This window comes from Nestor notabilis, unplaced genomic scaffold (assembly GCF_000696875.1).
Source record: "Nestor notabilis isolate BGI_N333 unplaced genomic scaffold, ASM69687v1 scaffold3608, whole genome shotgun sequence".
Classification (NCBI taxonomy): domain Eukaryota; kingdom Metazoa; phylum Chordata; class Aves; order Psittaciformes; family Psittacidae; genus Nestor; species Nestor notabilis.
In genome coordinates, this window is record NW_009941360.1 from 7,856 (window position 1) to 32,455 (window position 24,600).

Consider the following 24,600-nt stretch of genomic DNA (forward strand, 5'->3'; position numbering starts at 1 on the left):
ACTTTTGTTGAAAATTATGGCAAACACTACCTAGTTTGATTTACAAAGTAAATCGCAGGTCTTACTTCAAACTTTAAACCTGATAATGCCATTGCTAGTTTATTTTTCCTAGACCTCCAACAAAGTACAAGCAGCGCTTTCCATAATGTTCAGCTTGTGTATAGCTGCATTATGGTTTTGGCAGGTTATACCAATGCTGCATTTTGAGTTAGTGTATTTTTACTAAAATGATTTGGTATCTCTTAAAGAAGTTCTGTCCATACTGTAGTCTTTCTTTGAGCCTTATCTTAACTACTGATGCTAGGACACTTTTCTATCTGTAGTGGAGTATTGCTTTCCTTGCTTCATGAGAGTAATTTTGGGACCATGAAAGAATTGTCAAGATAAAATAGTAGATAAAAGGAATAGGACTCATCAGGAGGAAAAGAGAAGGCAATAATAATAATAGATTCACTGAAAAAAGGAAGGAGAGCTGATCATTTGCATTTGCTGCCTGGGTGTAAAGAAAGGACTTTAGGAGTATACTAAGAAATTTCGGGGGTTTTTTTGATTTCGCTTGTGCTATATTGATAGTATTGTAATTCAAGGTAGCATGTCATTGAGTTAACAGATCATAAACACTTTCTGGGTTTAGAGGGTTTTTTTGTTCTTGATGATGGGTTGTTGTTGGGGTTTTGCTTGGTTGTTTAGTTGGGTTTTTTTAGGGTTTTCAATTGTTAGGCATTAGATGTGTAATATTAAGACACATAAATGTATAAATGAATGTGGAGCAAGTTCTTAACTCTGCATAAGAATCTGAACTTGTTTTTCACGAACTCTTTCCATCTTGTGTACTGTTTGTTTTGAGTTTTTTCTTCTGTTTTCCTCTTTTTTCCTAGGTTATAGTTTGTTTGGGGTTTTGGTGAGGTTTTGGGGTTGGGGGGTTTTTTTGTCTTTTTTTTTTTTTTTTTTTGGCTTATTTCTGATATGGCATTCCTTAAACACATTGGTAGGAAGCCATGATCATAAAATCATATAGAATCATAGAACGGTTTGGATTGAAAAGGACCTTAAGATCACCCAGTTCCAACCACCCTGCTATGGGCAGGGATGCCTCACACTACATACACCAAGTCACTCAAGGCTCTGTCCAACCTGGCCTTGAACACTGCCAGGGATGGAGCATTTACCACTTCTTTAGGCCACTTGTTCCAGTGCATCACCACCCTCACAGTAAAGAACTTCTTCCTTATATCTAACCTGAACTTCTCCTGTTTAAGTTTAAACCCGTTACCCCTTGTCCTATCACTACAGTCCCTGATGATGGTGGAATGGAATGGTAAGATTGATCTTTAGAAACGTTCTTTACTCAAAGTTTTGCCATCTGTTATCTTTGTACAACTTTCTAACTCCAGTCTTTCTTTGAGGCACACGAGTGGGAGAACGGGACATTCTGCATGCAAAGGGGCTGATGACAGTTCCTTCTGTTAATTTTACATATATGTAGCACGCTGAGAGGTAAAGAGCCTAATATGCCTCCACGTTTATGATGAAATCTGAAAAGTCTCTCTTCTTGAGTGCTTTCGTTTAAAGGTGTCCATAAACACATGTTATTTATGGACAATAACTTCATCTTTGTTTATGGACAATAACTTCATCTTTATATTTGTCAGCAGTGTGCTCTTATGGCAAAGGCAGCCAACTGCATAGCAGACTGTTGGAGAAGTGTAGCCAGAAAGTCAAAGGAAATTACTGTTTTCTCTGTGCATCCCTTGCGAGACCACATCTGGAGCATTGTGTGCAGTCTTGGTTCCCCAGTACAAGAAAAACAATGCTATATTGACATGAGTCCAGAGATGGACTGAGAGAAGTGGCTTTGTCTAGGTTTAAGAAGAGAAGCTAAGGTGAAATTTAGTGTTGTCTTCAACTACTTAATAGAAAGGTACAGAGCAGATGGAGCCAAACTCTGCATGTCAGCGCACAGTGAAAAGACAAGAACCCATGTGGACAAGTTGCAACATGGAAAATTCCAATTAGAGACAAGGAAAAAAAAAATCACCCTGTGAATGGTAAAACTGCTGCAGGTCGCATAGAGAGACTGTGGGCAGAATCCTCAGATGCTTAGAACTGGGCTGCACGAGGCTCTGAATTGCCTCATGTACTTCGACATGCTTTAAACAAAAGTATGGAAAAGATAACCTCTAGAGGTTCTTTCTAACCTGTGCGATTCCATGGTATTAGTAGCAATGGTCTACATGCAATTTGCGGGCAATATAGTTTTAATACTGTACAGCGAGAAATTTAGGTGTAACAGTAACGTGCTTAAAAAAGTTAAATTAAAACTGTTTGACACAATGTTTCAATTCAGAAAAGTTAAACTGCTTTTGGTACAATGTTTTAATTTAAACCTGGTTTTGATGCAATGTTTCAATTACTTTAACTTTCGACTTCTTTTAAGGTTGGCATGTAGCATGTTTTAAAAGGACTATATGACAGTCTAAACAATTCATTTAAAAAAAAAATTATACTGATTTCTTACAATAATGGTATCTGTTACCACAGTAACAAAAGAAATCAAGCTTGAAAAATTGATACTTCTCTAAGGTAATCTGTATTATCAATTGAAATATCATGGGCATTTGTGAGCCACTAGCTTGCAAGGCAAACTTCTGTCTAGTAGAGCATTCTTTCCATAAGGCTGCTCAATACATGTAGTGTGTATAGACATGGACATCTCAAGTGATTTTTTTTTTTTTTTTTTGTCTGTGTGCATCTGTGCAGTGATTTGATAATGCAGGGGGAGGAGGGAAATAATGCTATGTAACAATGCCTGACAGCTAACAAATCTAATTTAGGCTGAATTCCATTGGATTTAAGTATTAATATTCATGGTCTTGCATATGGTGTGTCATCAATCTCTGTAATTCAAGCATATTAATGAAATATATTGACACCTTGTCACTGTTCACGTGGCTGCATGATCTACTGGATTTAGTGCTGGCTATTTTACATGATGACAGATTCTACTACAGTTCACTGTGCTTTCCTACCACAGAAAAGTAAAAATATACACAAGAAAATGAAAAGCTTGAATATTTTTAGGGAGAAAAGATACTATTTTGTACAGTTCAGTTTGGAGGATTCATGTTGAAGAGTACTTGATGCTCTCAGAAGCAGGCTTACTGATTGAGGTCTAATAAAAATAGTGTAAATAAACTTACTTTCAAATACAGGTCTTAGTTGCTATACTCTGAACTTCTGGTATAGAAAACGGTGAAAAGCATGTTCCTTATTTCTGAATTTGTTACAGCTCACACCATAGTTACCTTTTACTGTCAAGTTCTGCTGCTGCTGTCTTCACATCCCATACAGTTTCTTTTTTTTTTATAATTCTCTATATGGCTTGCATATCTTTCTTTTAGTTACTGGTTCTAACACCAAATATCTCTTAAGTGCAAACATTGTTTCTCAGGAAGAGAATGGTGATGGGTTCCTTACTATACTTAGTAAAAGCTAATATACAATATTTGCCTGCCTTTTCTTAATGTCATATTGCTCTCTTTTAACATGCTGAGTGTTTTTTAAAGCAATTTAAATGGCAGTGCCCTGTGCTTACAATGTCTCTTTGAAGTTGTTTTTCAAGATTTAATTCATTGTATATTAGATTCAGTTATCTGCAATTCATTTTGATAGAAATGTCCTCACAAAGTGGTAAGAATTACTTCCACAAATTTACAATAGGCTAGACTGTATTTATTAGGTTGGTATATGCATCTGTACAGGCTTGTATGCATGAAAGCCACTGTGAAGCGGAATAGATGAGCTGATAAGGAAAATTTCAGGTTTCTTTTAGAACCTCAACTGGTTCTCCTGGAAGCTGTGAAGAAAGTCTCTGCAAAATGTTATGGCTGTGACAAAGAGCAAAAATTGTAGCCAAGAAAGAAGTGTTTTGAATATAGTTCTTGGACTATTTCTAGCACTGAGAATGGCAAAATAATTGAATTAAATCTGGAGTTGCTATGGATCATCCATTTTGGGAGAAGAATTCCAAAATCGGGGGTGGGGGGTGGGGGGTGTGGTGTGTGTGTGTAATATGAAAGTTGGCATTAGTCTGGGTTGGGTTTGGTTTGGGTTTTTTTCCACAAAAGGCCCACAGATCTTTTCCCTGACATATTTTTGGGTTGTGAGTTATTTTCTTGCAGTTGAGACCTTATTCTTGTTCTCCTTTTCTGAAATGCTTTACCCATGTCCTTTGTTTGTGGGTTTTGGGATTTTTTGGGGGGGACGGAGGGTTGTTTGTTGTTTTGGTTTTGTGTTTGGGGATTATGATGATGATTATTATTTAGACTTACATTTTTTAAATTGCTTGGTCAGTGCAGTTAATTTTAAAAACTTTGTTTAATTCCAGATAAAGACGCCTGACAGTATCTTAACTTTTGATATTGGAAGGTTGTGGTGAATCACATTATTTTTGCGAAAGTGTCTGTGTGTAAAATTCTGTACCTATATTCCTGCTTTTTTCAAAGGTTTAAGAAAAAAAATGCACTGTCAGTGTTGAGCTCAAGTCTTCAAGTAAAAGGTTGCAAAAAGGTTGTAAATTACAAATCTGTATGGCATCAAATTTTGTGATACTATACCGTATGTGGACTGGATTTGAAAAAAGAGTGAATGACTCCTGATCTGGAATTTCTAGTAGCTGTGATTTCTGTGTTGTACCATATTTCACAGATGGGAAGTTGCTTCCTTCTGTGTGGCATTATTGGGCCTACACCTGAGCTATTGTGTCCAGTTCAGGGCTTCACAATCTAAGGGGTGCTAAAGAACTGGAAGGGTCCCAGCAAAGGACTGTCAAGATACTCAGGACCCTAGAGCACACCATGGGCAAAGAGAGGTTGAGGGAGCAGGGTTTATTTAGTCCGATGAAGAGGAGGCTAAGAGGCTAATATAATAGTAATCAACAACTATTTGAAAAATTACAAAAATGGCAGAGCCAAGCTGTCTTTAATAATGACAGCTATTACAGCAAAGAGTAATGGCCAAAAATTGTTGCTTGGAAGGTTCAGGCTGAACCTGGGGAAAAACCTGTCTGCTGGAGGGGTCGTGCAGCAAGTACAGGTAGCCCAGAAAGATCATAGGACCTCTGTTGCTGGAGGTTTTCAAGAATTTGCTAATGAAGGCACAGCTGTCCTGACCTCATCATAGCAGTAACCTCACTTCGAGTCAGAGTTGGATTAGAGGACTATCAGAGGTCATTTCCCACCAGCATTTCTGTAATTTAGTGAGAATACGAGGAAGGTACCATTATAGGTTTACTTTCACTGAAGTAGAAAATATGAGGATATTTCAGAGAATGAAAAACTAGATCAGCTTGACTCTGCTTTTTCCTTTATTATTTTAAACCTATGAGAAATCTTAAAGTATTTAGTGATAGTAGTGTTGCAGATATAACTTTATTATACAGGAGCTTTCTTGAATATTCTTTGAGAATGTACATATTGGTACTGAAGAGGTTGAGGCATCCGTTTATAGACTGCAAAAATCAGATGGTATTAGCGACACCTCTGTTGATAATAAAATACATAAATATGGAATTTTGAAGTGAAGGTGTTTAAAATGTTGATAGCCACCTGTCATGGAATTTGTGTTGCTGGTCTTTTAAATACCACTATAGTTTTTGTGTATGCTGTACAAATGCCTGGGGGAGAGGGAAAGTGTCATGGTCATGAAGAAAGGGACCTGTACTAGAGTTTCTGACTATCAACAGAACTTGAAGACTGATGCTTAAAACCACATCTGAAATTTGTCATTTCAAGAGTCTACCTTTCTGGGGAATGCGTCGTTTCTAGCATAGTTCTACTTCTTATGCACATGGGTAGAACTGTTACTGTTTTGGTAACAGAAATGTTACCTAAGCCTTTCTGAGAGGTTTGCTTGTTTTCGCTTAATGAAGGATTTGAGTTTCTTCTTTTCTTTTTCTGGAGAAGCCATAGGCTACTCTGGTTATAAATTCAGTTTAACTAATTTCTATGTATAATTTTCATAAATGTCTGCTTTATAGTTCTGCTATAACTGTCATAAAGTGTCATGCAAATTAAATACTTCTGTGCAGAAATATAACATGAGAGATGAAACCAAGCTTTTTTGCCCAGAAGACATTTCTGTGTTTGCGCATGTTAACCAGATAATAGATACAATGAATCACAGTAATGCATGAAAATATAACAAGGATTTCTTTTTCAGGTTTCTTTTTAATCTCTTACCATTGCAAGTCAGTTTACGGCAGAAAAGGTGCATGTGTTTTTTCAACGGTTAGAAATACAGAATTCAGTCTTGAGCAACACTTCACATAATACATATAAAGTATAAAATACAGTGTTATATATGAGGGGCCTTTTCTGGTGCTGTTTCTAGCACGTGGCCAGATAATGGGCTCTCCGTAGTGGGCTACTAGGTGTCACTTTGTTTAGACTTCATTTGGAGTCCCACGTAGGACTTTGAATGGTCCAGGGAAGCAAATACGAGGTTCTGTAAGAAAATATGGCCTTTCATCCAGATCATACCCAAAGAGTAATAAAGATCAACTACACGGTATTATTTTATTTGAAGAACATAAAATTTCTTGAAATCTGATACAAGCATATTCACAGCAGTGTTGACATAATGCGATTTCTGTCTTCAGAAGGGAAAGCAGTTTGTGAATTTATTACACCTACTTTAAAGCACATAAGAATATTTACCTATTTTTTATGAACTATTGCTCAAATAGAATGAAAATTATTAAGTTTTTATATGTTGCAAGCAATTGGTTCTTTATTCCTCCTAATCAGTCTCCAGAACAAGGACAGCTTTGTTTGCTATGTGACTTCAGTCCCTTGCCTTTAATATGTATATGATTTTCTTGTATTTGCTATAGTACTGAACATACTATGGCTTTGCAGGAGCATACCTCTTCTCCCCTCTTTTTTGATCTTTCCTACTTGACTACACTTTGCTCTGATAACTTTATTTGTTCTTGGTTTCACTGTAGAGCCAACAGTGTAAAAATTACTTGTATTTAGTGGCTGAAACTCCTATGAAATAGTTGCACATTGCCAGATTAGTTAGGTCTTTATATAACCTTATCATGAAATTGCTTTTGATGATGGTATGAGCAGCAAGATTTATAAATGTAACCGGCACCCTTTACAGGTTGCAAAATGTAATTATATGAAGTGTATTTGACTGTCATTGTAATAATTATTCACTCTAAGAATAACATATTAGAATACTAATTAAAAAATTGCTGTATCTTGAAATTCTTAGAACACATATAATGAAGTAATTATGTAATTAGCACTAAACAATTAATAGAGCAGATAATATGTAATTTAACTGTTATTTTTGTTATGTAACTGAGTATGCAGTTGACCTGGATTTTTTAAAAAGCAGTCATAATTGACTGAGAAGTGCTCCAGAAGTAACATTGCTGTAAGCTTTTCTCTCACATTACATCCCAGTGCCATATATGTGAAACAAGAAAATATTTTCATATGCATGAACAAGAAAGTAAGACCTATGCAAATGAATCTTGTTATGAAAATTTGCTTTAAACTTGCTATCATTTCAGTCAGGGAACGTCAGTGAATATGATTTATAACTTAAAAGTTAATTCCTCTTAGTACGTATTAAATAGGACTTAGTGATCATTTGATTAAAATCTTTGCTGAAATAACTAGTATTGTTAAATATGTGACTCTTGTTGGGTAATACATAGTATCAAACCATTTTTCTGGAAAAAAAAAATACACATAATTTATGCACATTTTAGATATTTCAAGTCATAAAGGATATTTACTAATTGAGGAAAACTTCTGTACAGTCTTGTACTTGTGCATCACTTTTGGTTAATCTGAACCAGCCATTTGGAATGCAGCTTTCATTGAAAATTAAACTTGAAAATATTTTAAATTCTTAATAGAATTTTTTATTTAGGAAAAACATTTTCAGATAGTGCTTGTGGTTCAGCATAGATCACAGAACCCAAATGGTAAGCTGCAGTTGATACTACTTATTTCAAGCAGACTGGTAAAATGATGCCTTTCAGGTAGTTGGGATGTCTTGTGATATACTGAATGCCTTACAAAAGTCTCAGAAATAACTGTCTATGGTTTGTTTTGTGGGTTTTCTTGCCAGTGGTAAGCCTGTCATTGAAATGGCCATCCCAGTCCATTGAAATGGCCATCCCAGTCAGCTGTGGTTGCATTCTCAGTCAGCCACTTTGAACCCAATTCTGCTTTCCAAACATATCTCCCAAACGGTAATGAGAAGATTGTAGTTGAGCAGGGTTCTAAAAAACTTTTATGCTAATAATCTCTCTCCCCAGAAAAAAAAAACCAGAAAATAAAATATTGCTGACACGCTTCACTATTATTCAAAATCAGGCTTTAAAATCTCACACTGTTTAAATCTTGACTGTTAGTTTATGAAATATTTAGTTGCATGCATATGATAGTTTAAGAGTATGATGATTTATGTGCTTACGTTTGGTAGTTAAAATTCTGAAGTGTTTCTAGTGGAGATGCCTAGGAACTCTACTTTGAGTCAATCAGAAACAGGACTCAAGTACCTGAAAGGATGACATGTTGTTAAAGTGTTCATTGCCTCCTAGTGTTTTTGCAGAGTTGCGGGTCTAATACATTAGGGCCCAAAAGTGCTCATGGACCTGAGAGGTATCATTGCAAGGTGACTGTATAATATTTGTATGATCATAGTGATTGAGAGAGATGCTTGAAGGCCGGAGGAGAGCAAATGTCACTCCTATCTTCAAGAAGGGCAAGAAGGAGGACCCAAGGAACTACAGGTCAGTCAACTTTACCTCCATACCTGGGAAGGTGATGGAACAACTAATCCTGGAAACTATTTCCAGGCATGTGCAGGACAAGAATGTCATCAGGAGTAATCAGCATGGATTCACCAAGGGAAGTCATGCTTGACAGACCTGAGAAACTTCTAGAATGAAATGACTGGCCTAGTAGATGGAGAGAGCAAGGGATTTTGTCTACCTAGACTCCAATAAGATTCTCATAGAGAAGCTGATGGCATATGGGATGGATGAGCAGACAGCAAGGTGGATCGAAAACTGCCTGAACAGCTGGTCCCAGAGTATACTCATCAGTGGCATGAAGTCTAGTTGGAGGCCAGTAACTAATATTGCATCCAGGAGTCAATACTGAGTCCAGTCATCTTCAGCATATTCATTAATGATCTGCATGATGGGGCAGAGCCAACAAAGTTGCAGATGACACCAAACTGGAGGAGAACCTGATAAACCAGAGGGTCATGCTGCCATCCAGAGAATCCCCAACAGGCTGACGGCAACCTCATGAAAGGGAAAGTGCAAAGTCCTGCACCTGGGGAGGAATGACCCCATGCACCAGCACATGCTGTGGCCCACCCGGCTAGAAAGCATCTTTGCAAAAAGGTCCTGTGGCAGTCCTGGTGGACACCAAGTTGAATGTGAGACCACAATGTACTCTTGCTGCGAAAAAAGCTAACAGTATTTTGTGCTGCCTCCTTAGGAGTAGTGTTGCCAGCCAGGTGGAGGGAGGTGATCCTTCCCCCATACGTGAAGTGTTGGGTCCAGTTCTATGCTCCTCAGTGCATAGAGACATGGAGCTACTAAAGGCAGTCCAGCAAAGGGCCCCCAGGTTGGTGATGAAGGGAAGGGACTGAAGCATCTTTTCTGCGAGCAAAGGCTGGGAGAGCTGGGACTGCTCAGCCAGAGAGAAGGCTCAGGAGGGATCTCATTGCTGTGTACAAACACCTGAAGGGAGGGTGCACAGAAAATGGAGCCAGGCTCTTTTCGGTGGTGACAGGACCAGAGGCAGTGGGCACAAACTGAAGCACAGGAGGCTCCATGTGAACATGAGGAAACACTTTTTCACTAAGAGGGTGATTGAGCCCTGGCACAGGTTGCCCAGAGATATTGTGGAGTCTCCATCATTGGGAGTTTCCCAGAAGTCATCAGGATATAGTCCTGGGCAACATGCTTTAAGTAGCCCTGCTTCAGCAGGGGGGTCCAGAGGTTCCTCCCAGCCTCTAGCATTCTGTGATTCTACAAAGGAAGCTTAATTACTTTTTTGAAGGTTGAATGGCTTTCCTTTGAGTTCTGGGAGCAGCTGACCAGGGTACTCTTTGGCATCTCCTCTGCTCCACATGCCATTATCTCTCTGTACTCCTTGCTGCGCATGTAGATAAGGTTTTATCACACAACCTAACAACATTTTTTCTTTTCTAAAACTCTAGTTTAATTATAGCTGTCTTCTTGCTTAAGGAAGCAAACTCTTTGAGAAAAAGTTTGAGAAAGCAAGCTTGTTTGAAAAAGAAATCTAGGTTGGAGAAGGAAGCAAGAATGTTCCTGCTTTGGTATTCCTAAAGTAGTAAGCAATGCCTGCAGCTTTCACCAGTACAATAAACCAAATTACAAAGGTGTGTTTCTTCACCCTCTTTGCAAAGCAAAGTCATAATTAAATTTATGCAATGAAATCCAGAAACACGCTTTTTAAAAGATTTATTTTGAGAATGCTCTCAAGTCTTCATTCTTAAACATGATTGTCTTTAATCGCTTTGCAAAATGAATTAGGTAAGTCCAACTTCTGTTCAGAAAAATGAAAATGCTTTCCAAAACACTTCTCTTTCTACACAGTCTGTACTCATCTAACGAATCATGATTCTTGCCAGTAATCCAGAAATAGGCTTCTAACTGTGCTTGCCATAATTCAGACTGGTTGCAAACATAGGGAAGATAATAAGCATCAGCTGTATTTTCAAATATTTTCTGTTTGGATGTGAGCATGTATTCTGTTCTGGTTTGTTCAGTCAACAAAACTCAAGATTAATTGCAGCTGAGCTGCAATTTATGTTTATTCATTGGTCCAGGGAGAACCTCCTTTGACTCTTAAATGCTGGGGTTTCGGGTTTTTTAATCAAATAATGTGGTGATATGATAAATAACGATTTTTGTGCAATATCACTCTTCTAGAACTATTTTTCATGTCAGAATGGCAAACCTGTGTCCTGCCGTAGTGTAAGATATTGGCAAAAATTGTCTTTGTGTTATGTGATTTTTGCTTGAGATAGTTTTACGTCCTGTGAAAATCCTGTCTAAAAGCTTTCTTTTTCCAAAAGAGAGATTTCATGGTTTGTGATACATACTTTTTTTTTTGTGTGTGTGTGCTCTCCTGAGATTTCTGCTAAGTTAAGTACATTGTGATCTTGGGGGTAATCTTGCCACGAATCAGCTACACACATTCCACTTGGAGCTTTTCTGCATGTGCTAGTATTTATAGATTACTATGGTTTTGAGCTAGAGGCAATAGAAATTTGCAAAAATAAAGTTATGTTAGCAAACCTTGAAGGACTGCCTAGATAATAGGATGGAAGAAAAAGAATGATAGCTTTTAGAATAGATGCATGTTTTTAATATGTTATATATATATATATTCTTAATAAACATGTATATTCATCATAAACAAGAATGCATGCCTCTAATCAAATAAAAAATGTTTTTTGCTCTCGAGTGCTTCAGTTGCTTTAGAAAATACAAAAGAACTACCTAACAGTTGGTATCGATTGCTGTTAAGTTTTATCAGTCTTTGGACGTAGAAGAAAATCTTGAGGTAATGAGAAAAAAAATGTTAAGAGAAATCATTATGTCTACCTAATATAAACGCAAATGAAAATGTTTGTTGTTTGGAAGCTATCTTGTAAAACAATTTAAATAGAAGATCTTGGTTAACATATAGAGTTGAATATTGGAGATTTTTAGCTTCTCACTGAAGAGAAGAGTTTTGATTTAGATAAATCAGAGACCTGGAGGTCCTGAGAAGACCTATGAACTTAATTCTGTTTCTTAAAGACTTTCCATGTTTTATCTGGTATTCTAGTTCTATCACATCAATTACTGTCCTGTCAGTTGAATTCCACTCTATTATTTTAATAGAGTGAAAGAATTTATGTACAGTGTTTGTGTATACAGTTAAATTTCAGCTAAAAAGCTACTTAAAACTTGTATGTCCATACATTGTATGAAATCAGTTTTATCTTTAAGTTTAATATTGCATTGCATTTTCTCCTAATTCTACCTTTTAAAAGTATTACATGTATAACCAGTAACAAGAATTTGGCTGAGACAACTGTAATTTCCCCTCACTGTGGAGTAATGGAATGGAGTATGGTTTTAAAACACTTCCACACTTAAGAATCTAGAAGATAGAAGGATGAGAATATTGCAACATATCTAACTAAGCACTGCAAGATACTTACACTTACTTGAGGTTATCGGTTAGTGATTTGAGGGGCTTTTTAAGTGCCAAGGGCTTCAGGAGAGAGACCTGTTTTTAACAGCTCTGTGTATTACTGAAACAGTGCTTACTGCAATGGCATTTTCCAGCTACAAGTAATTTATTTTAATGGTGACACTTATCAGTGACACCATGGTAGCCTACTCATGCTGAATGTATTGTATGTACTTGATTTCCTAATATGAATCCAACCAGTAAGTATATGCTGTGACAGTAAGTAAATTGGCAATGTAAGTAAAAATACAGTGATTTATAGTTGGTTTATTTAAAATCTATTACAGAGATTTGTCTTGGAAGTTGTTTTTTAAGATCACTTTATATATGAGTAAGACAGTGTGTTTCTTGGGTGGGGGAGGGGATTATTCTATTTATTTTGCCTAAAATATTCTGTGGTCAAACTCACTCTTTTTTGAAGTTGCTGTAGAAGGCAAATCCCGATTGCAAATGAGACTGGTGCTAAAAAATAATGTTTTATTCTTTCAGAATGTCTTATGATTTGTTAAGGCACATAAATGAGGATTAATTTTTAAAACTTTACAGAACTGAGAAATTGCTGTAAAAGATCTATTCCAAATTCTACAGAAAGTTACTAGCAGAATCAGTGATATAAAACCCAAGCTTCTTGATTTTCTCTGGTTTCCCCGAAGATTAACTTACTAAAGTTATGTTAAAAATATATTGTTTTATCTGCTGTGGCAGAACCAGTTACTGTAGATTTCTTAATATCTGTCCCTTTTAACATTGCCTGTGATATAGTGACAATTAGCAATTGCAGATCCTGGTGAAAATATTGCCTTAGCTTATAGCATCATAAATAGCGAAAATGGCTTACGAAATACTGCTTTGCCTGAGTAAGGTAGTTTTTTTTTGCTTTGCCTAATCAAACAAGTATTTGAATCCAAGTTGCCACTACATAACTGTTTATTACAGTATGTATGTGTCACACATCACTGTTTTCAAGTCTGTACAGGTTATCATCGTTGTATTCTATTTTGTCCTCGTAATTCTCTTTGAAAAGCTGTGCCAAACTGGAGCCTGTGTTTCCAGCACAGGGCTGGACAAGCGTGGTGGTTGTGCTTGGAAAGAAGCGTTTTACCTCTAATATTGTAGGTTTACACGAACCTCTGTTCTTGTGCTACAGAGTGATAGGGTACCTACCACCTCTGTCTCTCTCTAAAGCTTATCTGTTTGATGGGAAACCAGTAAAGAAACTGCTATGCCCTGGAAATGTAGGTTGCTAACATCTAGGATTGTTAGATGCCACTTACCATCTGTGCAGTGTGTGGGTGAGTCTCACTGCTTTGCATCTCCTCCCCTTTTCCCCTTGGTAAGACTGGTTGAGCTGATTTTACAGCTCCTGGCTGCTGAAGGGGGAGGGAAAACCCTGTTTCTTCAACCCAGGTTCCTTACAGTGCAGCCCTGTTGCTTCGTTTGCATTGGCTTTGGTACTATTTTTACCTTTGGACTGATTTATTTTAACTCAAGTTGAAGAAAAAAGTGAACAGGGGACTTGCACTCTGTCTCCTAGTCTTTGCTTTCTCTTGATTGGCTTGCTTACTTTTTTAAATACAGCTTATTTAGAAACCTGCTAGGGTTAAAGGAGTATTACCTTGTTAAAAGGAAAATGTAAGCAAGGATAGTTTGATTTTATTCAGCTGGGAATTTTCATAGTGCCTTTAGAGTAAAATATTTCTATATGTTTTGTGTTAGTCTAGAATTTGAGATAATAAACCGGTGTTGTATGCTTAGAAAACAAAATAGAGGTTCACTTCTTTTAAGGGCTACCAGTGACATGAATGCAAGCTGGGGTTGGATAAGGAACTGCAGAAGCATGTCGTGTAAATAGCTGTGGTTGCAACCTCAGTTCCTTCCTAAATAGCTCATAGGCATTGTTTGGTTTTCCTTTTAGCCTTAAATAACAAGCAAGCAAGCAAATTAGCTGGAGAAAGTGCTTGCATGAGGTAACATTAACAACAGAGTGAGAAGAAGCTTCAAATGTTATCAAAGCTGCTATCCTTATCTGTCCTCCTGCCCATTTGGGAGGACTGGCGAACAACTAAACATCAGTTAAGGACTGGAAGATATGTGGTCCATTCTAGAAATTGTCTGGACTACCAGGCTTTCTCCCCTATTCTTGGTCATGTCCAAAAATAGCTTGGTGATGTGGAGCTGTCTGTATGATTAGCTCTTCCTATGGGCACTGCCTGGTTTACTGAAGGTGCTCATTCAGTTCAGATTTACTGTTTTAGTGTCATCATCCCCTCCCTTCCCCATCACATGGCCAAAAGAAGAGTTTACTAATTTGGGGGGTATTTGAATCAATTTAATTGATCATCAGTTGACAAACTTTTAATTGCTGTTTCTGGTATTGAAACAAACACACGCAAGTGTCTCCATTCCCCTGGCCACATGTGTAACAACATTCAGTCTATTTGAAGAGGTGCAGCGGGCAGGGGGGAGATGGGGTTAGTACATGCTGGTTCCTGCAGTGGTGGCAGCCTCTAAAAAATGGGTTGAGAGCTTTGATTATTTCTGCCCCCCCCCCCCCCCACCCCCAGTTTAAGAATGCTATGATGCTGGTTTTTTTGGTTTTAAAATCCTACTTACCTAAAAATTACAAATAGACTTTCCAAACTGACTGTAGTATGTGTAGAAAAACCCCAGGATATCTATATAAAATGTATGAATTTCTCAGGGCTCTGAGGCCATTTTATTTCCCTAATTAGTTGTTCATGAATGAAGACTTACACAACAGGAGGATTTAAGCTGCCAAATTTTACTTCTCTGGTAAATGGAGACTGAGATACTGTAGGTAATAAGAAAAAAGAAGTGCAATAATAGAGGTACAGTGGGATATGTTAGAAAGCATGTGGATGTGCAAAACTTGTACAGCAGGCTTGTATCTGTTAAGATTTGTCAGCTCTTTCTTAGCACCAGTCCAGAACTGACCCTTTGGAGAGTATCAGCCCTGTTTTCTTGGCAGTCCATTTCTGTGAATGCTTATTAGCATATCCTCAAGAACCAGGGTCACTACTGTGACCTTCAAGTGACCTTACATAGAGCTAGCTTGAAGTCCATCATGGTTTATTAATTCCGGTATTGACTGGAAAAAACTATACTGTAGCATCACACTCTAAAGCAGCATAGCTGTTATGCATTTACTACATTTAAACTAATAAATTCTGCTAGACCTGAGCTGGCTCTTAATATTGTTGCAGTTGCATATAGGAACTGCGTAAATAGCTCAGGGATTTGCAAATTTGACTTTTTCACAGGTGCATAACTCATCCCCTTCTTGTAGTGGCATGTATACCTCTCCCTGCCTCAGTTTCTTGTCTTTCTCTGCCTCCTACAGTCCTCTGGAAAAATAAGAACATGGTTGTGCATTGTGAGACACACTGAACACGCTGTTTCACCAGGAGAGGTGTAGGACCTGTGAGGGAAGGCAGGTCAAGAACTAGTATTTGTTTCCTCCTTCAAGGAGTGTATGTCTTGTGCAACCAAGTGTGCTTCAGATTATTTTCAGGATCAGGACAATGCTGCATTCAGCCCAAGATCCATGTGTTGTCATGTTAAGACATTGGTTTGATTTTGTTGTGTAGACAAGAAAGGTGGTCTAAAGAATCTGTGAAATGGGTCAGAGTTCTCTTAATTCAGCTGACCTATGTGAGTGTTACGTTTTACATTTCCAAGTAACCCATCATGTCAATGAAATTCTTAATCCTGGTGCTACTTGGTGGTATTTAATGTAGACAGGTTGGTTGTGGGTTTTTTGTAATCTATGAGGAAAGGAGATTCGGTTCTTTCTTTTAATGAAAGAACTTTCTTAATTGTTTTTTCCAGTGCTCTTATAAAGCTTTGTTTTGCAGAGATGGTGCAGATTATTATCAGTTATTCTACTTTTGTGGACTTCTAAAATGTAATAGTGGACATATGCTTTGATCATTTAATATATGCAAGCTTATTGTTGCTCTTGCACTTCAGAGCAAGTAAAATGAGCAGAATTTATAAGGTTCTGTTCTTACTCTAATTAATCATCATTTCATATTTGGATACCAACAAAAGAAAATGGATCTCATGCTGAGCATGCAGGAGTGAGATAGTACAGGTTAGTTGTTGGAACAAATTTGAGTCAAGCCTTTTAACACCTGAAGAAGGTTCATTCAGCTCTGACTGTTTACATACAAGTACTATGAGTGTAAGTACTTAAATAATCTTTGCTTTGTCAAGCAGGAGGAGGAATCCATTATCCCCAGCTGGTTACTGCAAAGCTTTATAGATCGATGTCAGTCCCTCTGTGTCCCTTCACTATGACAGTGAAGGAAACTGTTGTGTATTCCCTATGTGGCTCTTGCCGTTGGCATCACCTGAAATTTCAGAGCCAGTTGGAAACTCCCTCAGAATTTAGTTAAAAAGCCATGCAGATGCACTGTTTCCAAGTCTTTACCTGCTGCTTTCTGATATAATTTCCAAGCTCACAGCTTGGATTAGGTGACCTGTTTCTAACTCAATTTTTCCTAAGTATGAATTTTAGGTATTTTTTGTTCTTTGCTGATCACCAGATAATAAAGAAGGGAAATGAAATACTGTTTTCTTAATGCTTAGGTGAGATTAAAGAAGTAACCTCTTCATATCTGTATTGATGAAGAGGAATTGTTCACTAAATATCATGAGAAGTGTGTGAATATTATGAAAGAAAATATGTTTCAGATGACCTTTAGTTGTTATTCAGATCAGTTTACAGGCAAAATTGTTATTGGATAGGTTATTTACAGGGGTATGTTACCTCTGTCAGTTATGTCTATCAGATAAAAGCACGAATGATGATTTGTAAAATCTTGCAGTATTTTCAGCCTGTTGTACAATCCGAGACAAGTTAGGCAAGCTGAAACCTTGTTCCTAGAACCATGACTTGAATGTTGCTAGAAACAGGTTTGAGCTCAGGTGCACTGATTTCATCACCAAAGCTACATTTTTATGGAATGAAAAGGGAAATATATTTTAAGAGCACTAGTTTCAGAGGCTTAGAGGAGTATTGCAACTGCACAAGCAGAAAAGGGAAAAAGTGCTCTTTAAAGCATTGCGACTTTAATAGACAGTACTTAAAAGTATTATATGAATATGTGGAAGTAACAAGTCCAGTTGAAACTTTGGTTCTTAGCATGAAATCCTGAAATTCTCATAAAAAGTACATTCTGTAGTGCTGCACAACTGTTTTACGAAACTGGATTTGTAATCACAGAATGGTTTGGGTTGGAAGGGACCTTAAATATCATCTAGTTCCACTCTGTTTGCCATGGGCAGGGACATCTTTCACTAGACCAGGTTGCTCAAAGCCCCATATTGTGTCAGTAAACAAAGAAAATGAAAAAAAAAAAAAAAAAAAAAAGGTAAATTAAAATAAAAAAATGAAAATCTATCACTTGTGGTAATAATTGCAAAGAGAAGCATGTGCGGAAGTAGAACAGACATAAGCTAACTTTTTTTTTAATCCTGGATTACTACTGCTTGAAAAGTTTTCTTGTTCCTGACACTTTCTGTCACTGAACCAGAAAACAAGTTTTGTTAAGGTAATTGTTCTCCAGCGTTCAGACATTGCTCTGCTACAGGATTTCCTAGCTGGACGGAATCAGTATCATCCTTAAAATGCACTACAGAGTTTTCTATTACTCAGGGTGCATTTCCGCAGTGCACTGTAGATGCCGTTTGCCCTCTAGTTCAGTGTGCTGTGAAGGGAGATTTTGGTACTCAGTCTGTCTCAGCACAGCAGCATATAATGCAGCTTGTGCTGTTCTACCTGAAAAATCTGTCAAGTAACCTGTGTGGCATGCCACAGCTGCCACAAGTAAAATGTTGTCACTCACCGAGCTATGTGACATTGCAGAATTAACTTCATCAGAGTAGATTGATATTTTAGATACTGGTTTTGACTGGGTAGTCTAGACTTCATATGGGCGAAGTAGACTATTTCCTTTCTAGCATTAGTGAGCAACTGGCTTCATATTAGCTATGCAGAGCCCACAGTTCAGGGCCTAAGAAACTTTGATCAAAGCAAACAAACAAGTAAATTTTGTCTGTATGAGAAGCATCTTAAGCAGTCACTTCCCTCTTCTGAGTGCCTTTGGACAGGCACTCAGTTTCTGCCTATAGTGTTCAACAGTGTAATGGATTGTTTAACCCTTCCTAGGAGTTAGGGACAATTTATCTCAACTAGCTGAATTATGAGTAGATCTCTTTTGTGTCTTTGAAATTCCTTTTTTTTTTTTTTTAGATCCTTTGTTAATATCAAATAGTAAATTTCCCTCTCATTATGTTCAGGTGAAGGCTAAACAACAAAATAAAGGATATTTCAAACAAAAATAAAACTGCAAATGTTAGAATGATCAGCAACAGAAAAGAAACTTTTTGTTTTTCAGGATCAAGTGACATTCTTTTCTTGATAATGTTTCATTGCATTCAAGGGTGCTTACCTGATGTAATGTCATTACATTTTAGTACATGAGTACTAAAAATTCATTTAAAGGACTGCAAAGCCTAACCTTTAGTGAAATTGGCCTGCCTAAGTGAATTTCAGCCAAATATTAGAGAGATGTCAAAGTTTGGTGTAAAGATTTTCTACCAATCTAGATTTAGCATTGATAACGATGCTTTTAGCACATTCTGAGATACATATTACCTGTATTACTCTGGCCAAAGGCTGAAGAGAAAACATAAATGCACACATACACACACGCACACACCTGTACAGCAAAAATATCCCTGGAAACAAGCAAACAAAACCCAAACCAATAAAAAACACCCTGTGTGATTAACTTTTAAAAAGAAGAAATTGCAGAGATTTAAACTACACTACTTGCAGATGCTATCTTTCTAAAGCTTTTTGCTAGACTTCAAAGCAATAAACACACTTTTCTGTTATAGTTTTGTGGATTAAAAAAAAGAACTTATGTGTCGTAGTTGTGTAACACAGTTATTGATGTGTGCAGTGTTGATTACTGGTGTAGTTGTTAGCTCTGAATGGTTTCTTAGGTGTAGAGGATAAAATGGTATTCCAGAGAATCTGGATAAAAGGGTGCATAGCCCTGGATGTACTTTAATTATTTTAGGGTGGCATACTCTTTTTTTGTTGGTGTTCTTAAGTCTGAACTGTAATCATCATTAGTCAGATCAATGGTATAAAACTGGCCAAATGTAAAGCGCTCTGCGGATAAATAAAAGCAGCCACCTTTTGTATTCACTGCTGACTACATACCAGAGCAAAGCAGGAGCTCTGTTGCCATCTAGTGAGAAAACTGTAGGTATGCATATTGATTTGGAGTTTGCGTAAACGTAGGAAATTATGGAGAGTAAAGAGAAATAGGACTGGACTTACAAGTTTATTTTCAGTTTTAGTTTCAGTTAAATATACGAAGGTATAAAGCTACTGTAAGTTAGATTTCACAGTATTATCAGGAAATGCTAGTGTTCTTAGTTATCTGACGTCTTTACTCTTTGGGAGGAGGAGAGCAATGTTATAGACAGTTGTGATTTAACATATTGTCAAACATTTTAAGCCAGTGCTGCTGTTGAGATGAGCAATGCTGTAATCTGGCCATTTGTTTCTATTGCTCTGCTGTCAACACTATTGTGCTCATAAGTGTTTGTGCAGATACCCAGAACTAGCCAGAACTAGTCTGGTTGAAAAATAGCTCTTAGGGGAGAGGAAAAATGATTGTTTGCAGTCAGATCGATTCCTTGATTCTGTTTATTGTGCAGTTGCACAAACAGTTGCACTAGCATGAAGGGGAGACACGGTGCAGGAGGGGAGAATGAATTGTCAGGAGAGGGAACAATTGCTGCTTTAAATGGGACTGCTGGTTTTAAGAGTTTACCAGTTAGATTTCATTACAAGAAAGAACAATCTGTGTACCTATAAAATTATGGCCTTTCAGTCATTTCAATAAAGAAGATCACTGTGATCTTACAGCTGAGCATTTTGCCAGTTCAATGCTCCAGCCAGCATATAGCATTCTTTATACCAAATACACACATTGTGTCTGGTTTTCTATTATTTTTTTATATATATATTTTTTAAAAGTCGTTTCACAACATGTTCTGACAGGATGCTGCTGCAGATAGCCTTCCCATTCCCTCTGTTAAAGAATTCATTGTATCACAAAGTGTTTAAAATTTTGGTTTGTAGTCTAACAACCTGTGGTCTATGGTTATTGGGAAGGTGCTGTGTTTCAGACTATTATGCAGTGCTGTATAACAGGTAGGAACATGGGATTTAATATAAAGGCTATTAGGAATGAACCCACTTTCACAATTTGATTGACCACATCCTGAATTCAATGACTATTTTCAAGTTTCTGTCATTAATTATTGAAGACAGAGCAATGTTAGGAGAAAAGTGCTTCAGATATTACAGCAGAGATTCCAAAATGTCTCTAGTAGCAACTTCCATTTCTGTTTGTCAGTCCAAACTTGTGACACAAAGAGCTCTCCTTATTCCTTTAAAAATTAAATTATGGCATTTATAACACTACTTCTGATTATCATGTCCCTTCTTGAGTTTATGAAAAGCTTTTGAAGCTGCTACGTTGCAGTGGTTCAAAATACAGATTGTGCATCTAAAAAAACCAAATAATATAGGAGGTGTTGGTTTCACTTTTCTGTGTTTCCCTCATCTTCCTTTCTTCCCCTACCTCACTGAACCTGCTGTTGAGTATAAACTGAGAGGACATAGAATGTAGAAAATCTCACAGGAGAGAGATCCAATCTTTTTTCCTTCTTAAAAAAATCCCTCAATTTTAATCTTTCTTAATTGTTGTGGATGCTTTGTAAAAAGTTGCTAAGAATTATCATTTAATTAAATGAATGAAATTATTTGGGTTTAATTATCTCTAATAGGCAGCTGTTAATATTCCTTCAGACATTCCTAAACATTTTTATTAGTTCAAGTTGATTCATTACCTAAAATACACCATCTTATTTATGAAGCATTGCTTATTCGTACGCCAGTAAAAATTAGGAAATAAGTAAAGAAAGGCAGGATTTGCTTTCATGGACACAACTATGCAATCTAACTTAAAATGTCTGTTAGGTATGTGATTCTGGACAAGTCTGGTGGATATATCGGAAGTCGTGAGAGAAAATGCAAGGAAAGTGTTTTTTCACACCCAATTTCGTGTTCTACATAGCTGATGGAGTATAAACTGAGGAAAGGAAATTGCCTTTTAAGTATCCCAAGGCACCAGCTCCAGCTAAAAAGCCATTAACATGTTTATATTTATGTCCAAACACTGAGAAAGAGCAGAGTAGAAAATGGAAGTTATTTAGAATTTAGTGGGTGTCTGTAAAGTCTGATTCCACAAAATGGAGATTTCCATAGGTTTCTGCATGGCGGCTCAGAAATGGATTCTGGTTGTTGAGTACTAGCTGTAACTGCATTTTGGTTTTCTTTCTTCATGTCATTTTCTTGTTTCCAAATGCTCCAGTAGCATTAAAACAAAACATACTGACAGGAGATGGAGTGTCTTACAATGTCATTGTAATTATTCATTACCATGGTGTTTTTATCAAGGGCCATTCACAAGCTATATGCATTTTCTTTTCTTTTCTTTTTTTTTTTTTAAGGTGTTTGTTAAGGTACAGACTGATATGCAATAAAAAATTCGGTAACAATAGAGACACTTTGCAGGGAAAGGTGTGTACTTGTGCTTGGACTTGTGCTTTTTGACATCCTAAGGAGCTCCAAGTGCTGGTTTTCAGTCTTATTTGCTTTCTCATTCCGTGTTCCTTTCCTTTCTTTTAAGCCAGCTTCTGTACTTGAGATTTTTCACTAAGCCATTTCACATGCCAAGACTGCATGACACTGACCCAGTGGGGAAAAAAAAAAGAAAAAAAAAATAATTTTTTTTTTACTGAGTTAACACTGAAATGGTTTGCTGTGTGGTGTGACAAGCTCCAGACTGCTGCACAGTGGAACAGAGGGCAAGAATGTGTGTGGGATGAAGGGAGAAACAGCCAGCAGTTAAATCAGCTTGGCTGCCATGGAGCTTTAGCCACCCCAAAGCATGTGGGAGGGGAGGCAGGAAAACTTTTACTATTTGTTGAGACAAGGAGTTGTTAACTGGTCAGATGTATCTGTCTGATGAGGAGTCAGTCGCGTATCCCAGGAAGGCATTCGATGTGCTTTCAATTAAGAGACAGGGGAATACTCCCTTGTAGCAAGGGGGTGGACATGTAAAAATAAATCTTTGGGGCAGAAACATCGCTGTGGTTCTGTAGTATAGGAGCTTCATTGCTGATGTTGATGTAAGATGTTCCCACCTCCAGCTGCTCATTCCTATTGCAGTATGTTGGCTGTGCTGAGAGCTTTTTTGACTTCCTTCCTATATTATTAGAATAATACAGCGTAAGAGTAATTTTCACAGAGTAGCAAGGATAAGCAAACAGAATGGGGACAAGAAAACTTTGTAAGCTAGTATTGCTCTGGAAGTTCACCTGGTTTTGGAAGTGTGACCTCAGGTACAGTATGATCTGTTAAACTGCAGTTCACTGTTGCACGGGATGTGACTTGTGCTTGTTACGTGCTGTCTTGAGGCAGAGGTGTATAGCTGTGTGCTCAACTTGGAGGTAGTCAACTCTTTTGGAGCCCCTTGAAGCATGGTGTCTAGTGCAGTCTTGGCTACTCAGAAATGGAGCAAACCTTTATTAAATGTAAGGTACAAGTTTTGAGTCATGGGAGGCTGCAGGGATAGCTTCCATGAGAAGAGGCTTACAGCTGCCCTGTGCCTGGATACAGCTTGTTCCAGACAGCTCCAACGGACCAAAGCTGAACGCCTCAGACACGTGTGGCACTTCTGGGAAGATATATTTGAGGAAGATAGTGAACGCTGGAATGAGGCTTAGGGATTCTGGAACTAAAAGAGGGGAATATCAAGATCAGGGAAGGAGGTCTGCTGTGGCAGAGCAGATATCCCCTGCAGCCCAGCAGAAAGTGTGAGAAGGAAGGAGCAGCAGAGAGGCACCACTGTGTACTGACCCCCACCCCCTGGGCCATTCAGAGTTGGGGTAGAGGAGTCTGCAGAGAAGGAAATTGAGCATCAGAAAGGCTGTTATACCCAAGCTGTGGCTGGAGAACTAATCCTTTAAGGGACTGAACCTGGAGAATCAGAATGCTGTATGTTTAAAAATCACATATCTTCCGTTTTGCTAACTTGATGCCATCCTTCCCCAAAAAAGATGTGGATGCTACAGTCTCTGCATGTCAATTTTAAGATGTTAAAATGGCACTGTATATTCTTCCATGCTGTAGGATACCAAAAGCATACTTTCAAATACGTTCAGTATGTTTGAGATGTTTTAAAACCTTGGGTATCAGATTTTGAAAGGAAATTAGGTTTTTGCCAGTATTGTCAGAGATGCATAGGATATTTGGTAGTTAACTCCCATGAAAATTGTAAGTGATGCTCACGTGTTACATTTTCTGTCAGACTGGTATATCTTTCTCTATAGTTATTTAGATCAGGTACCTTTTTAGTGCTTCCAGCAAGTCATTTTGAGTATAGCTATCCAAACACAAGGCTGGATTTTCTCTGTGGGGCAATTATCACTGGGAATTCCCTTTTCCATCTTATACTTTCCCATTTGTTACAGAGGTCTGAACTTTCATGCAATCTCAACAACTTATGTGACTCTCTAAATAATTAGCCATGTATAAAATGGAGTCTTGAATGTGTTTCCAGTTGCTAAAACACCTCAAAGTTTTGTGAATAGACTGAAATTCCAGAGTCTTTATTGGTAACAGTGGTGTAAAATGAGAGCTTTTAAATGTTTTTCAAATTATGATGTAAAGTATCAAACTGTGTGCTAAGCAACCTCAATGAAACACCTAATTTTTCTTCCTTTTTCTGCTTCTATAACAATACCTTTCATGCAGTCAGCAGAGAAATTTTTAAGGCTTATGCTTTTAAACCTTGCTCTTCTATTTATTGCTATTGTCATTAATGTTTCATTTTGAAAGGAGTGCTGACAGAGGAGGCTTAAGGTATGGACCAGAAAGTAATTTGTTCAGCCATATCAACAAGAGAATCATGAATAAATGAAGTGTTCAAAAAGGATTCCAATATAAAGTAAAATAGTCCAGCAATTAAAATATGACTGGTTCGTATAGTTTTTAAGACCTTGTCTTTCCTTAAGGTATGTCCTTTCGGGTAAATTTTGTTTCTTAGCAAAGGAGACCATTATAAATGAGATACATAGCCATTAATAAATGGTACAAGTCATCCCTTTC

General features: G+C 37.5%; 1 protein-coding gene across 1 annotated transcript in view; it reads left to right on the top strand.

Moving 5' to 3' along the window:
- The window catches only part of CASK (calcium/calmodulin-dependent serine protein kinase (MAGUK family)), a gene marked incomplete at its 3' end in the record, with an annotated part of 84,323 nt that overhangs the window by 883 nt on the left and 58,840 nt on the right, over positions 1-24,600 (top strand). The gene's annotated exons all lie outside the window — the stretch shown is intronic.